A 14,948-nucleotide genomic window follows, 5' to 3' on the forward strand; every position below is an offset into this window, starting at 1 on the left:
CAGGGGTGCACAATGGTAAAGCTCTATAGACGGGAATTGGGCACTGCCTAACAAATTTACTCTGCATTTGCCCTTTAACCCAGTAATCCATTTCTAACAACCTATCCCAAAGACACAGTGGCAAAAATGCAACGCAATGTAATCACAAGGCTATTGATTTCAGCATTGATCATAACAGCTAAATGATGCAAATAACCCATACGCCCAACACGTAGGGTAGCAGCACAGCACAGTACCAAGCACACTAAAAGGCATGCATCTTTTGTCTAAGAAAAGAGACAGTGTGTGTGTGGTGGGTGTGGCGGCGGCATAATTTCAAAAGGAAACAGTTGAAGCACAAGCCAAAAACTAATGAAAACGGTTACATTTCATTAGGAAGGAAGAAACAGAAGAGGAAAGGACGGAAGCAATACTTCTGTGGATATATCTATTATACGTAATTAAAATATAATATATATTATGTAACATATATTACATAGAGTTTTTGTTTTATTTTTACTTTAGAACTTTTTAATTTTTTCTTTGTTCAAAAAAGAAACAAATCCTAAAAATTGAAAGCACACTGAAACAAATGAGCCTAAGTGCCTATCACGGTGGTGGTACACACACTAGAGGGACAAAATTTACTTTGATTGATATTAAAGCGCAATGTTTGATTGTACATCCCTAATGGGATATAATCTAAGAAAAAAACAGAAGAAAAAAGAAAGAAAAAAGAAATCTGAAACTATGTCCAATCTTATCATATAAATGTTGATATTATTTTGAAACCACTATAGATATATTCTAGAATAAAATAATTATGTTAATTTAACAGAACCAAGATTTTCATTATAAAAGATATACAAGTATAAAACTTGAACTTTTCACATTGCTCCTTCTGGAGCAATCAAAGGAGTAAGAAGACTATGATCCTAATTTTGAATTTAAAATATCAGGATGAATTTATAACTTTTCTCTTTAAGAAAACATACGTTTTAGCTCTCTTTACCAAAAAGCCTGAAACAATGACAAGCCTCTAGCAGTGGGCACACCAAGTACCCAGATTGTGGTGTCTAAGTACCATACCCCAAAAGAACCAAGTCTCATTGGAAAAATGGCTGATTTCAGAAATGAGTAGCATGATATTGTGACTCATAGTAAGAAATATATATTGTCTCATCCCCATTCCTGGCACAGAGCTCCTAAAATCCTTAGAATTTCCTAAGTGATAAGAATTATAAAGGTGGAAGGAGTATCGTTTGTTATTCTTTTTTTTTTTTGGGGGGGGGTACGCAGGCCTCTCACTGCTATGGCCTCTCCCGCTGCGGAGCACAGGTTCCGGACGCGCAGGCTCAGCGGCCATGGCTCACGGGCCCAGCCGCTCCGCAGCATATGGGATCTTCCCGGACCGGGGCACGAACCCGTGTCCTCTGCATCGGCAGGCGGACTCTCAACCACTGCGCCACCAGGGAAGGGAAGCCCCTCGTTTGTTATTCTTAACAAACCCCTTTCAAACCCACCTGAGCTTACGTTAATGAGGTGATTTTCTGAAAGCCCCTAGATAACCACCAGATAGTGGCTTGTCACCAGAGGAACTATCCATGTGACTAGAGCACTGGAACTTTCAGCTTCACCCCAACCTCTGGACATTGAATTGGACCCAATGGCCAATCATGCCTACAAAATGAAGCCTCCATTAAAAATCTCTAAAAGTACAGGGTTTGGTGAGGTTTTGGCTGGTGAACACATGGAGGTGCTGGCGGGGGGGGGGGGGCCGGTGGCATGCCTGTGTGAAGAGGACATGGAGGACTTCCCTGGTGGCGCAGTGGGTAAGGCTCCGCGCTCCCAATGCAGGGGGCCCAGGTTCGATCCCTGGTCAGGGAACTAGATCCCTCATGCATGCTGCAACTAAGAGTTCGCATGCCGCGACGAAGATCCCGTGTGCCGCTACGAAGAGCCAGTGCAGCCTAAATGAATAAATATTTTTAAAAAGAGGACATGGAATCTCCACACCCCTTCCCCCATATCTTGCCCTATGCATCTCGTTCATCTGGGTATGCCTGAATTGCATCCTTTACAATAAACAGATAAACATAAATGTTTCCCTGAGTTCCATGAACCATTCTAGTAAATACTGAACATGAGGAGGGGTGATGGGAACCTCCAACTTATAGTCAATCAGAAGCACAGGTGACAACCTGGACTCGCAATTGCTGTCTGAAGTGGGAGAAGAGAGGGTCTTGTGGGATTGAGCCCCTGGGAGATCTGATGCTATCTCCAGGTAGATAGTGTCAGAATTGAATTAAATTGTAGGACACTCCAATGGTGTCCACAGAGAATTGGAGAATTGCTCGATGTGGGAAAAACTCACACATTTGCTGTCCAGAAGTGAAGTATTGAGAGCAGAGTGGTGAGCACAACAGAGAAAAGGAGATTTTTCCCTTCAGGTAGGAAATATACAAGATGAGTCTGGGACACTTTGTTGTGCCAGAAATCAAAGAAGTGACAAAAGGCTACCGAAGCTGCGTCAAAGAACAGAAGAACTAACTCGAGGAGCTAAAAAAAAAGACTGCTACAAAACCCAAAACCTCATTGGTCACCTTTGTGGGATACTGGTACATCAAACCATTATTCTGAAAATTGGTATGTAAAAAGAAAATATTAGAAAATCACCATTGTGTGACCTAAAATGAAATACAGGCACACCTCAGAGATATTGCAAGTTTAGTTCCAGACCACCACAATAAAGCAAATATTCCAATAAAGTGAGTCACATGAATTTTTTGGTTTCCCAGTACATGTAAAAGTTATGTTTACTGTTGTCTATTAAGTGTGCAACAGTATTATATCTAAAAAACAATGTACATACTTTAATTAAATTACAAAACAACAAAAAATTACAATAGTAACATCAAAGATCACTGATCACAGATCACCATAACAAATGTGATAACAATGAAAGAGTTGCAAATATCGTGAAAATTACCAAAATGTGACACAGAGACTCAAAGTGAGCAAATGCTGTTTGAAAAAGGGCACCAGTAGACTTGTTCAATGCAGGGTTGCCCAAAACTTCAATTTGTAAATATGCAATATCTGCAAAGCATAATAAAGCCAAGCACAGGAAAACGAGCTATGCCTATGATGGATCCAGACAAATATCATCGGTGAATAATAAAAGCATTAAGTGAGTGCACCCATGTTCATAGCAGCAGTATTCACAATAGCCAAAATCAACCCAAGTGTCCATAAACAGGTGAACGGATAGACAAAACGTGGCCATCTATACAATGGAATAGTATTCAGCCATACAAAGGAATGAAATTCTGACACATGCTACAACACAGATGAACCTTGGGGACATTATGGTAAGGGAAATAAGCCAGCCACAAAAGGACAAGTCCTGTATGATTCCACTTATATGAGGTACCTAGAAGAGGGAAATTCATAGAGACAGAAAGGAGAATGGTAGTTGCCAGGAGCCGGAGAGGAGGAGAAATGGGGAGTTATTGTTTAATGAGTAAAGAGTTTCAGTTTCAGATGATGAAAAAGTTCTGGAAATGGATAGTGGCGATCGTTATATAACATTGTGGATCTGCTTAATGCCGCAGAACAATGCACTTTAAAATAGTTTAAATGACAGGTTTTATGTTATATATATTTAACAATTTTTTTTAAAAAGCATTACGGGGACTTCCCTGGTGGCACAGTGGTTAAGAATCCTCCTGCCAATGCAGGGGACAGGGGTTCGAACCCTGGTCTAGGAAGATCCCACATGCCACGGAACAACTAAGCCCATGCGCCACAACTACTGATCCCATGTGCTGCAACTACTGAAGCCTGCTCACCTAGAGCCCGTGCTCTGCAACAAGAGAAGCCACCACAATGAGAAGAACCCGCACCACAACGAACAGCAGCCTTCGCTCACCGCCACTAGAGAAAGACCGTGCACAGCAGTGAAGACCCAATGCAGCCAAAAATTTAAATTTAAATTTAAAAATTTAAAAAAACTTTAAAAAGTTAAAAATAATTAAAAGCATTTTGTGCAAAGTTTTATGGAGAACTTCATAATGAGAGACTTAGCTGCTACCACCTGAACCCTGATCAATCTTAGTATCAATAAAACCATGGGACACCAGATATTTCTGTGCCTCTTGATGTGATGCAATCAGTACACAGAAACATCTCTGAAGTGTTACTACACAAAAAGTCCTGAATTTCAAATAGTCACTGAATTTAAACACAAGTTTATAATACCTCAGGGAATAAAAGAACAAATTATAGGACACCAAGTAAAAGAACATGCAAAATCCAGGCCATAGGGCATTTTATGTTTTCTTCAAAATATAACTGTGATATGCAAACCACATTTGGCCACTTATTCAAACAAACCATCTGTAAAAAGATTTTGGGGACAACTGGAGAAATTTAAGTATGGAAAGGATATGTGATCATATTAAGAAATTATTGCTCATTTTGTTTGCTGATAATGGCATAGTGGTTATATTAAGGGGAAAATTTTCTTGTCGGCTAAGTATTTCTAAGTGGTGAGACATGACATCTGGGATTTTCTATAAAATATTCCATAATAATAATAACAATAGTAATAATAGTAATAATGAGAGGGTTAGATGAAATAACATTGCCAAAATGTTATTGTTACTGCTGGCTATGTGTAATGTTTTAATGATCTCATAGTTTAAAAGAAGGATAAAATACTGAGAAACTTTGTTATTTGTTAATAGAAGTATGCATGTTAAAATGTTAAAGGTAGCCACTAAACAAACAGAAATAACCCATATCACTTCCAAATCTTGATGAATCCAATGAGGGGTAGTTAGGGGAAGTATTCAGAAGTAAACCCAGGTAAACCAAAATCTCAGGGAACTGGGAAGGGATTGTCCTATGTACAAAGCGCGATAAAATTATCATTCCACAAGTCAAGAAATAATTCACAAAGAACTGAGCAGGCCCTTTCTCTGATGGTGACTCTCTAGCCGTGGGTCATGAGGGGCCCCTGAAATCATGGATTAGAAGTTTGTGCTTACACTAAAATCAGCATGTCCCAATCAGTCACTAATGGACCCCTGCCTGCCAGAGACAGCCCAGAGCTCCCAGCTGGACTTGGCCAAATCATGGTCAGGCATGTTCTGACACCCAAAGTACTTCTCCCTTATGGGTTGTACATATGGTGACCCATATGGCAACTCTACAGCTTCAGTCTTACTATCTTCACTTCACAGAGGAGAAAACTGAGGCATAATGTGGGACAGCGTTTGTCCACGGTGACACAGCTAGGAGGTGGTGAAGTTAGAATTCATCTGATTGAGCAGTCAAAAGAGTACGAATGGATGTTGAGAAGCCCAGGTCTGTCCAATAAACCCAACCCTGAAAGTGAGAGCTTAATAGTGAGAAAGAAAACGGAGTGATGAGACTGTAAGGGCTTCTATATTTGGGCCGCACGAGCCTGTGTGGAATAGGAATGGTGCTTTGCTGGTGCAAATTACAAAATAAGAACTGGGCAATAGGAACTAGTCCTGCCGCGGTTTTTCAGCACATCTGGGTCTGGCCCAGAGGCGCTAAGATATACAGAAAAATGGAGTATATGACAGAACCCGTGAAGCACACACCTGGACACATCTTGTGCTGCAACCGTGGTGCCCCGATTAGTCCAAATCCTGCCAGTATTTGTGTGGCTTGTCTGCGAAGTAAAGTAGATATCAGCCAAGGCTTTCCGAAACAAGTCTCTCTATCTTTCTGCAAACAATGTCAAAGATATTTCCAGCCACCAGGAACTTGGGCACAATGTGCCTTAGAATCCAAGGAACTTCTTGCTTTGTGTTTGAAAATATTCAAAGCCCCTCTGAGTAACGTACGTCTTGTAGATGCAAGCTTTGTTTGGACTGAGCCCCGTTCTAAGAGACTTAAAGTTAAACTAACTCTTCAGAAAGAGGTGATGAATGGTGCTATCCTTCAGCAAGTGTTTGTGGTGGATTATGTTGTTCAGGCCCAGATGTGTGGAGATTGCCATAGAGTGGAAGCTAAGGATTTCTGGAAGGCTGTGGTTCAAGTCAGGCAAAAGACTTTGCACAAAAGAACTTTCTACTGTCTAGAACAGCTGATTTTGAAATATGGCATGCACCGGAATACACTTCGTATCAAAGAGATTCATGATGGGCTGGATTTCTATTATTCCTCAAAACAACATGCTCAGAAGATGGTAGAATTTCTTCAGTGTACTGTTCCCACTAGATACAAAGCCTCACAGAGACTGATCTCTCAGGATATCCATAGTAACACATACAATTACAAAAGCACCTTTTCTGTGGAAATTGTTCCAATATGCAAGGATAATGTTGTTTGTCTGTCTGCAAAACTGGCACAAATCCTGGGAAACATGAACCAGATTTGTGTGTGTATTCGAGTAACCAGCGTCATCCATCTCATAGATCCAAATACCCTACAAGTTGCAGATATTGATGGGAACGCTTTCTGGAGTCACCCTTTCAATAGTTTCTGCCACATCCCAAACAGCTAGAGGAGTTTATTGTTATGGAATGCAGCATAGTCCGAGATCTAAAACGCACTGCAGGTGCTGGAATGGTATCATAAAAGCATACCCTCGGGGAAGTCTGGGTACAGAAAACATCTGAAATGAGTACAGATAGACAGTATTTTTGACGCACTCATTTGGGACATCTTCTGAATCCTGGAGACCTGGTGTTGGGGTTTGATCTGGCCAACTGTAACTTAAATGATGAGCATATCAACAAAATGAAATCAGATAGAGTCCTAGATGTGGTGCTAATCAAGAAGAGCTATGACCGTACCAAACGTCAGTGTCTTAGAAACTGGAAACTGAAAGAGCTTGCAAGAGATAGAGAAAACACGGATACAGATGATGAAAGGCAATACCCAGATTTCCTTGAAGATCTGGAGGATGAGGCAATTAGAAAAAGTGTGAATATTTATAGAGATTCAACGATTCCTGTGGAAAGTGACACAGATGATGAAGGAGCACCTCGAATTAGTCTGGCTGAGATGGTTGAAGACCTTCACATTTCCCCAAGATGCTACTGGTGAAGAAGGTGAATCGATGATGACCTAATGAGATCATGTTGTAGATGGTTTCCACATCCATAGGCTCAGAATGTTGGACAAAATAATTTTACTGTCTATTCTGTCTATGCCTTCATATTGAGAGAAGAGAAATGTAGTTTGAAACCTGAATAAATATGACTATTTTGATTGCTCACTCGAAGCACTGAAAAAGGTTGATGGTTTGGAAGTTTTAGATTAAAAAATATTATGCAGAATGTAATTATTACTGATATTTATTTACATATGGAATTTTATCGGCTTGCTTTTTTATGAGGCACTAGTATTTTCACATACTATAGCTCTGGGTTTAAAAGCTCACAAGTTGTGATTCCTGGGAGGTTACCTAAATCTTCAAGCAGAAAACAAGCTTTTAGATTCTTTTTATATTGATAGCTTTAGTAGAAGAGCATCTGAAGAATCATTTTTCATATGAACTTGCCGTGCACTTAGTCCAATTTAGATCATTTTTATGTCCTTGGGATAGAAACCTTAGGGTTCAGTTTATCATTGGATATTCACTAGGAAAGTTATCTTTTTTATTCGTAATATTTGCATCTTCAAAAGCTGTTAAGCTGGGGATTCTCTTAATTTTCACTGCAGAAGAAAGTATATTTAAAATATTTGTAGATTTGTAGCAAACAGTATTTAAAGGTTAAATAACAATTCGTACCTTTGTCGTTTTGGCTTGTGCCAGCAGCTTAGTGAAGTAGCTGTTTATGTCATAAAAATGTCTTCCTATCACTTCAGGGATTTTGCTTTTAAATTTTTGGTTTACAAATTGAGAAGGAATTCTCTCTTTATAAGTTTCTATCACTGAACACATCACCATCAAAAAGAATATTAGAATCCAGCATATAGATGATGAAGTAATAAAAGTGATCTTCATGCTTTATAAAACCATGAATCAGATTTGAATGAGGAATGCCTTCCGCATCCTTGAAGGAAAAGCATTGGCTTGGGTTTTAAAGTGTTCTGAAAATGAAGTATTAAGAACCTATTTCTGTAAGCAAGATCAGACTTACTAAGCATGCCAGAACTAAGAGCTAATTCATAAATCCTATATATACCACTAAATAAGGAAATTAAGTAAGTACTGAATGGAACATTTTCCTTTTTTTAAGATCAGACTCCCTAATTCTGAAGTTTCGAATAAAGGCCTGTGCTTTCTAAAGTGAAAAAAATGAACAAAGAGGCATGGTGTAGGTGGTGCAATTTGAGTTTATAATATCAAAACTGTAGAGTATTTTGTTGTTTCACAAGTTCTCACTGACCACGTAGAGATGGGGAAACTTCAATACCCAGACATGTGCTGGATGCCTACATAGCTGCTTCAATTCATTCTCAGAAGAAGATGGGATAAAAGTTATGAACAATATATATATATACGTTATATATATATAAAACACTATTCTGGATAATCATCTGATTAAGAAGCTGTAGGCAAAATTCTTACATTGGAAGGGAGAGTAATTTTTAGGCACTGATGCCAGGAAATATCTGGGAGTTGGGACTTTTTAATGGGACTAACCATCCCAATTTGCCTGAGAGTCAGTGGGTTCCAGGCAATTGAGGACGAACCGGTTGCCCTACTGGTGGCCTTGACTTCAAATGCATAATACAACTGACTCTGTCAGACAATATTTGATGTGAATACAACCTAAACTTAGGAATGAAACTAAAACCCATTTCCACCAAACACACGTGCCCACCTCTGCAGAGAGAATTCTGGGATGAATGATATTTTAAAAGTATAACGAATGAGTCACTCTTGAAATTGAGGTCTTCCCCAAACACTGTGGGTTGGAGCCTCCCAGCGTCCCCAAGGACTATTTTTAATAGAAGAAAACTTCCGGAATTTAAAGTCAGGCTTAACATACCACTTTCACTTTGCTTCCCTGATCATGCTTATAATTGAGAAAAACTTTACAGAAGGAGTGGCAATTTAAATCCCTATACTCACTGGTCCTTCCCATGAATTAAGACCAAGCCTTAGCAAATGTGCTGAGTGAGGAGGAACAATTACCAAGTTCATGGCTCCAGGTTCTGTTCACTCTGATATTGTCCAGGATAATCATTTATTTCCTGCTGCCTCTAAGTTTTATGAAGCTGTTCAGAAAAGTTTCAGCCATGCTTTATGGCTGTGTGAACTGCCGGTGTATCCATTTCACAACTTGATTCATTCTGATTAAATTGTTCGACTGTTAATGAGTTTTAGATTGCAGGATGGAGAGGCAAACAATTCAGAACATTAAGGCAGTAAAATATCTTAATATTTCACAAGTTCACTCTGAAAACATAAAACAGAAGGCTCATTTCTGGAAGGAGAGACTGTAATAATTACCCTCTGTAAAAATAAATGTGCTGGCTCCCTATACATTATCCAGGCATCTGTGTAGGCACACTCACATGTAGGGAGCCAGCTGGTACATGGAAATCTCACAAATATTCATAGAAATTCTGATATTTTCAAGCCAATTGCAACAGATGAGATAACCATTTGGACATATTATTCCAAAGAATTTCTGGGGCTAGACAAAAAATTGATTCCTACTCAGCTCACTTCACAGTCCGATGAGTTTTGCGATCTGAAGGCAATGATGCGGGGTGAGGTGCTGAAGGGTCTCAGGTACCAAGGGCTTCGGAGACGGATGGGAATTATGAATCTGGTGACCAAATACTGCTCTTCAAGCAGTTCAATACCCCTCCCTCTCCCTCCTCGCACCTCCTGTGGGTTCCTGGCCCAACATCTGCTTCTCCTGTGATGCGGTATTGGTTTTGACGGTAACTGAGTAAAGATGCAGGCACTGGCCTCCCCCTTTGAACATTTTTCCTTGGAACTGCCCCCTTCTGGTGACGGCCCCCTTCTGGTGACTGCCTCCCACACCCCACCGGGAGAATAAACGTATAGCCGGTAGAGGCTACCAAACTGCTGAGGGTAGTGAGGCCTTGCCTTGGTCGCTTAAGCTCCGGAAAATTCAATTGTTTCATTTGTGAAATGGAAATTAAAACATATTATCAGCCTAAAGGCAAAAGCTCAAATGGATTTCTTCACTCGTTCCAGCCCAGAAGCCACACCTGTAATATACACAAGACCTCATTTCAAACCAACTTTTGAGTGGAGCAGCTCTTCAAACTCAGGAAGAGAAGAGGAATTTGCATTTGGCCATGAAGACTCAAAAGGTCTTTGCACACATTTCTTAAGGGAAGGACATTTAGGAATCTGGAAAAGCTTATGCCATATAATCGCAGAATGTGAGGAGGAGGGCATCTCTGAGGCTGGCAAGGCCAAGGATACCATTTTGCAGATGAGAAAACTGAGGCCAGAGACATCAAATGAGTCACCTGAATCTGGGACTAGCCAAGACAGATGCACCATTAAAGAACAGCTGTTGAGAGATGCAGCTCATAGCCAGATGCTCAGCCAGAGTGTTCCAGCTTCATGCAGTGCCCGCTGATCAGGTGGGCATTATTAAGAGCATTTGACATGTGAGGAATATTAATGGCTTACTTCCTTTAAGCCACAATCCTAGGAAAGGGCAGAACTGAGACTAGAACTCAGGTTTTCTGGCCTCAGAGACAATGCTTACTCTGCTCTGCGTCATCTTATGGAGAGAAAACTGTGAATGAATTTGTGCAAAGGAGGGTGTGAAGTGAAGAATATGCAGACGAAGACACCTCGGTGCATTCAGGTTTTGTTTCCATCACCACAGTCATTTGGGGCTGGTGGGACTCTACCCCTGTATTTCCCCTTCTTAAGACTCCCCCTATTCCATCCCCCAAAGAAAAAAACCCTAATTGACATGAGTTTTTAAATTAAATTAATATAAATCAATGTTGTGTTAAGAATTTGAAAGGTCTGTAAACTTAAAGTTAAATAAATTATAGTTAAAACAAAGCTTAAAAAAGAAAAAGAATTTGAAAGGTCTGGAAGCACCCTGAGTTTGCCCAAACCAGCTTTGGAAGTGGTGATATACAGCAGTGAAAGGCAGAGCAACTATTGGGTGAACTGCCATGGAGTCAGCAGCCAGGCCCCCAAATCCGAATTGGGACCCGAGTTACTGGGGTCTGCCCGCCAGCCTACCGCATGCCGCAAAATGGCAACTGTGCACCTTGCTATGTTCTCTACCGCCTCTCCATCAGCTGCAGCCTTAGATGTGCACCAACTGCATTTCATCCGTCACAAGTCCTCTTTGAGATATTTTTCTTGTCTCTAGAAGGGACCTCAAATGCTTTTTAAAATCATGCTAACTGCCCAGCACTCCGTAATGCATAATATTGCACTACCTTGCGTTACATCAAATCTATAACATCACAACCTTTGTCGGCATCTGTCCTGCCCTGAATTCTCAAGCATTCTTGGCCTTTGGGTTCAAAGTCATCTGACCCATGGTGGCCTACAGCTCCCGGCATGCCATGCCCAACCACAGAATTCTCCCCCTGGCGGCATCCAAGATGGCAGACCGGGCAGCTTCAGAGATGTCTCAGGGACTGGGCTTTCAAAGGGACATCTCAGTTAAGAAAATACGAATAACAACAAACCAAGCCAAGGGCTGTATGTAATTGTAGGTGCCCATTTCACCATAAATAAACAGTAAAATAAAGAAGTAAAATGGTTATGAGATACGTTCCCTTCATGCAGCGCCTGTGTGCTCCTGGAAATCTTTTTTTTTTTTTTCTTATTCCAGTAAAGTACAAGATATCTCAATAGCAACATAAACACCGTATTATCTACTAGTTACTATAGCAACTGCCATTCATGTAATTTGCTCATGCCTAAATTAAAGCTGCCTAGGGTAGCTTTAACTTGCATCTCTCACATATGACTTTTTTGTCAGTGTTTTTCTTTAATGAGAATTGTGTCTCGCAAATTGTAGGCAGCATGCTGTACCACTCTACCTTACTTGGAGCTGACTTTTGCCATTACCTGACTTTGTTTCTCCTATTACTTTTAGGTATTCATCAAAGAGAGAACATGCTCTCTTAATGGTATATATATTCCGTGAGAGTGGAGGAGGGGGTATGTAGGAGAAACAAGTTTTTCATCCGAAAAGAACATAAGCATCTGCCCCGCAATGAACTTCACTGCTCTTGAAGTCATCAATTCTTTTCTACCTCTTCATTCAACACGATGCTAAAGGCATAACCTGAAAAAGGTGTGATGAGAAGAGGTACTGAGATCCACTAAAGGAAAAAGCACAATAGTTAATCATCTCTTCTCTGGCATCCCGCCTACAAAATAAACAAGTTGAGAAGTTCTTCAATTTTTGTGACTGTAAGCAATGTGGTGGATTAATGTTCCTAAATGCTAGCACTGAATAAATGAATTCATTGTTAAGAAAGTTCTGGATGAGCCAGTAGCCAAGTACCATTAATTTCATTATTTAGCCTTGTTTGTGTCTGCTCTGGGATACAGTTGGGAGAGGAACATTGCCATGAAGAAACCCATTAAATACACCTACCTTTGTAAAATAATGCATTTCAAACTAAAGATTGACTATGCTTTTCTTAAAGAACCCAAAATTCTCAGTGGCCCTACCGAGATATACAATAACTTTCTCAGAAATCACATTGGCACATAGCTGCTAAAAACTCTTCAGTGAATGTTTAAAGAAGATACATCCACCTGGATGGATTCCTTAGAAGAGCCATTGGGATCACTGTCCGCCATGGTCACCCTCAGGACAGACAGACAGTGAAAGTCTCTAAATGTCCCTTTGCAGGGCTTCAAAGAGCTCTGGATTCAGGTGCAGGAAACCTGTCTTTAATATTTTCATTACTGCTCCCGATGCATTTCCAGTGTGGTTAATTCACACGCAGCATTTCACTCAACGGTATCCTCTTTGCAAATACTGTTTCCTATTCTTTCTTTCTTTCTTCCTGTCAATCTTCATCTAAATCTGAGCGCATTTTGTGCTGGTTATTCGCAGCAGTGTGGAAGCTTGGAAACATGGTCACAAAAGTACCACGTGCCTCTGGTCTGCAGCAAGCCTTTCTATTTGCTGGTTTAATCCTCCAGACTTCAGCCATTTCCCATTTGGTCCTTCACATCATCTCGGGCTAATCCGTCAAGCATTTTAGACAGCCAAGCCAATCTCCAGTTGCTGAGGACTTTCCCACAAGCACCGTGTCTGTTAATAAGATTTTCATTTGGAAAGATGCCAGGGCGTCCATGTTTTCTATCGTAAATAAATACTATGATTTAATAGCTTCAGGTTTTGTTTAATGTTAACGCCAACTATTTAAGAAAAAAAAAAAAAGATCCTCAAATGCCTGGCCCGACAGTGAAATGCCCCACTGACAGCTATTTGCAAGGGTAATGTTGTGGAAAACAACATCCATCTTGGAAACAGGTTCATTAGCCCCATCTAGCTGACCTCTCCACATAATGTTGTCAAATGTGACGGGCTTCAGATTATTGGGAATATGGAGATCAATAAGTATGCAACACCGGCGCTTAGAATGCTTCTGGCATTGGAGCCATACAAATGCCATCTAACATGGCTCAGAGTCGCTGTCATCTGTCACACCAGCTAGTAAATAGACAAGCTTAAGGGGAAGGCTGTCCGTAATGGTAAAATATATGGGTGAAGATGAATTAGACAGGCAGTGTGTAGTCAGAGTTCTGATGCATGAAGGTTCCAAATGAAAAACCCTAGGCAAACACTCTGGAGCAGGCTGCCTTCTTAGGGGAATCGATGCAAATTCTTGCCGCATGGTCAAAAGCTGTTCCATGGTCCTGCTTCTGTGTTTTTTATGTCAGCCGCCAAGGGAGTTTTCTCTGCATCTGGGATGCTTGCTAGAAACGTGGAGTATCCTGAGCGCATTTCTGTGCACCATGAGGGAGCCAGATCACCCATTCCCCCCAAACACCTGTGCGTGTGAACCGCACGATGTCCTTCTGTGTGATAGCAGCCCAAGGCCAAAGAAAGGGGCTGCATTGTCCAATTACTTTAGCCTCAAATGCCTACAACTTTGGGTCTACAAGAAACAACCTGGTTGAACTGCTAAAGGAAACTTCCACCCCAGCTGGTGGACATCAAACTGCCCAGATAATCAGACCTTTGGGAACCACTTCTGTTGACGACGTCTCCATCAAGCCACCCCCTTCTAAGATCCCTACCTGCCGCCTGCCCAGTTGGCCAGAAGCCGACCGACACTGCCCAACATTTGTACCTATCACTACGTGAAGATCCCTTGCTCTGTCCTCAGTAGCGTTTTCCAGATTCCCCAGAACAGGCATCCCTGTTCATAAACCCTCTTCCCCCTCCAAAAAGTGCTTGAGTCCAGCCACGTCCATCATTAAATTAAAGCAACTTAAAGAAAAGCAAATTCTTGAAACAGCAAGCACAGAGGATGTAAGCCACATGTATACATATATCCAGACACCCAGCGCCGGAACAAACACGTTCCTCAAACCCGAGTAATGTCGATGACCAATGATGACCAGCATGCTTCCACCCCTCTATGTTTTAAGAAATGTCACTCTTCTCTATGGAAAGGAGAACAAACAAGAAGCATAAAGGTATTTTTGAAGTACACTGTTAGGAGGTACTTGGCTAGTAATTTGCAGCCTAGGTACACACCATACCTTTTAGCACGGCTATTTATCTCTCAGGGAGAATGCTGCCATACTTACGATAAAGGCTCTGTTGGACCTCTTCATCAATAGCAAACCTTTAAGCACAGCACATCTCATAAATAGGAGTTCCACTAACACAGACTTCAAAAGGATAGAACTTGATAATTCAAAAAGAGCTATATTAAGTGTTCCAGCAGTCCCTCCATAAAAGCTGTTGTATATTCCAAACGCCAGAGTCCTTCAAGCAACATGACAGGTCTATTAGAATAATGGCAGGGGAAAGCAT

The 14,948-nt window shown here is 40.9% G+C and overlaps 1 pseudogene; it reads left to right on the plus strand.

Annotated features, from left to right (window-relative positions):
• The first annotated feature begins 5,513 nt into the window (after positions 1-5,513).
• LOC137208375 (60S ribosomal export protein NMD3 pseudogene) lies at positions 5,514-7,185 on the plus strand (annotated as a pseudogene).
• Positions 7,186-14,948: the final 7,763 nt, after the last annotated feature.

This window comes from Pseudorca crassidens, chromosome 16, assembly GCF_039906515.1.
Source record: "Pseudorca crassidens isolate mPseCra1 chromosome 16, mPseCra1.hap1, whole genome shotgun sequence".
Lineage (NCBI taxonomy): Eukaryota > Metazoa > Chordata > Mammalia > Artiodactyla > Delphinidae > Pseudorca > Pseudorca crassidens.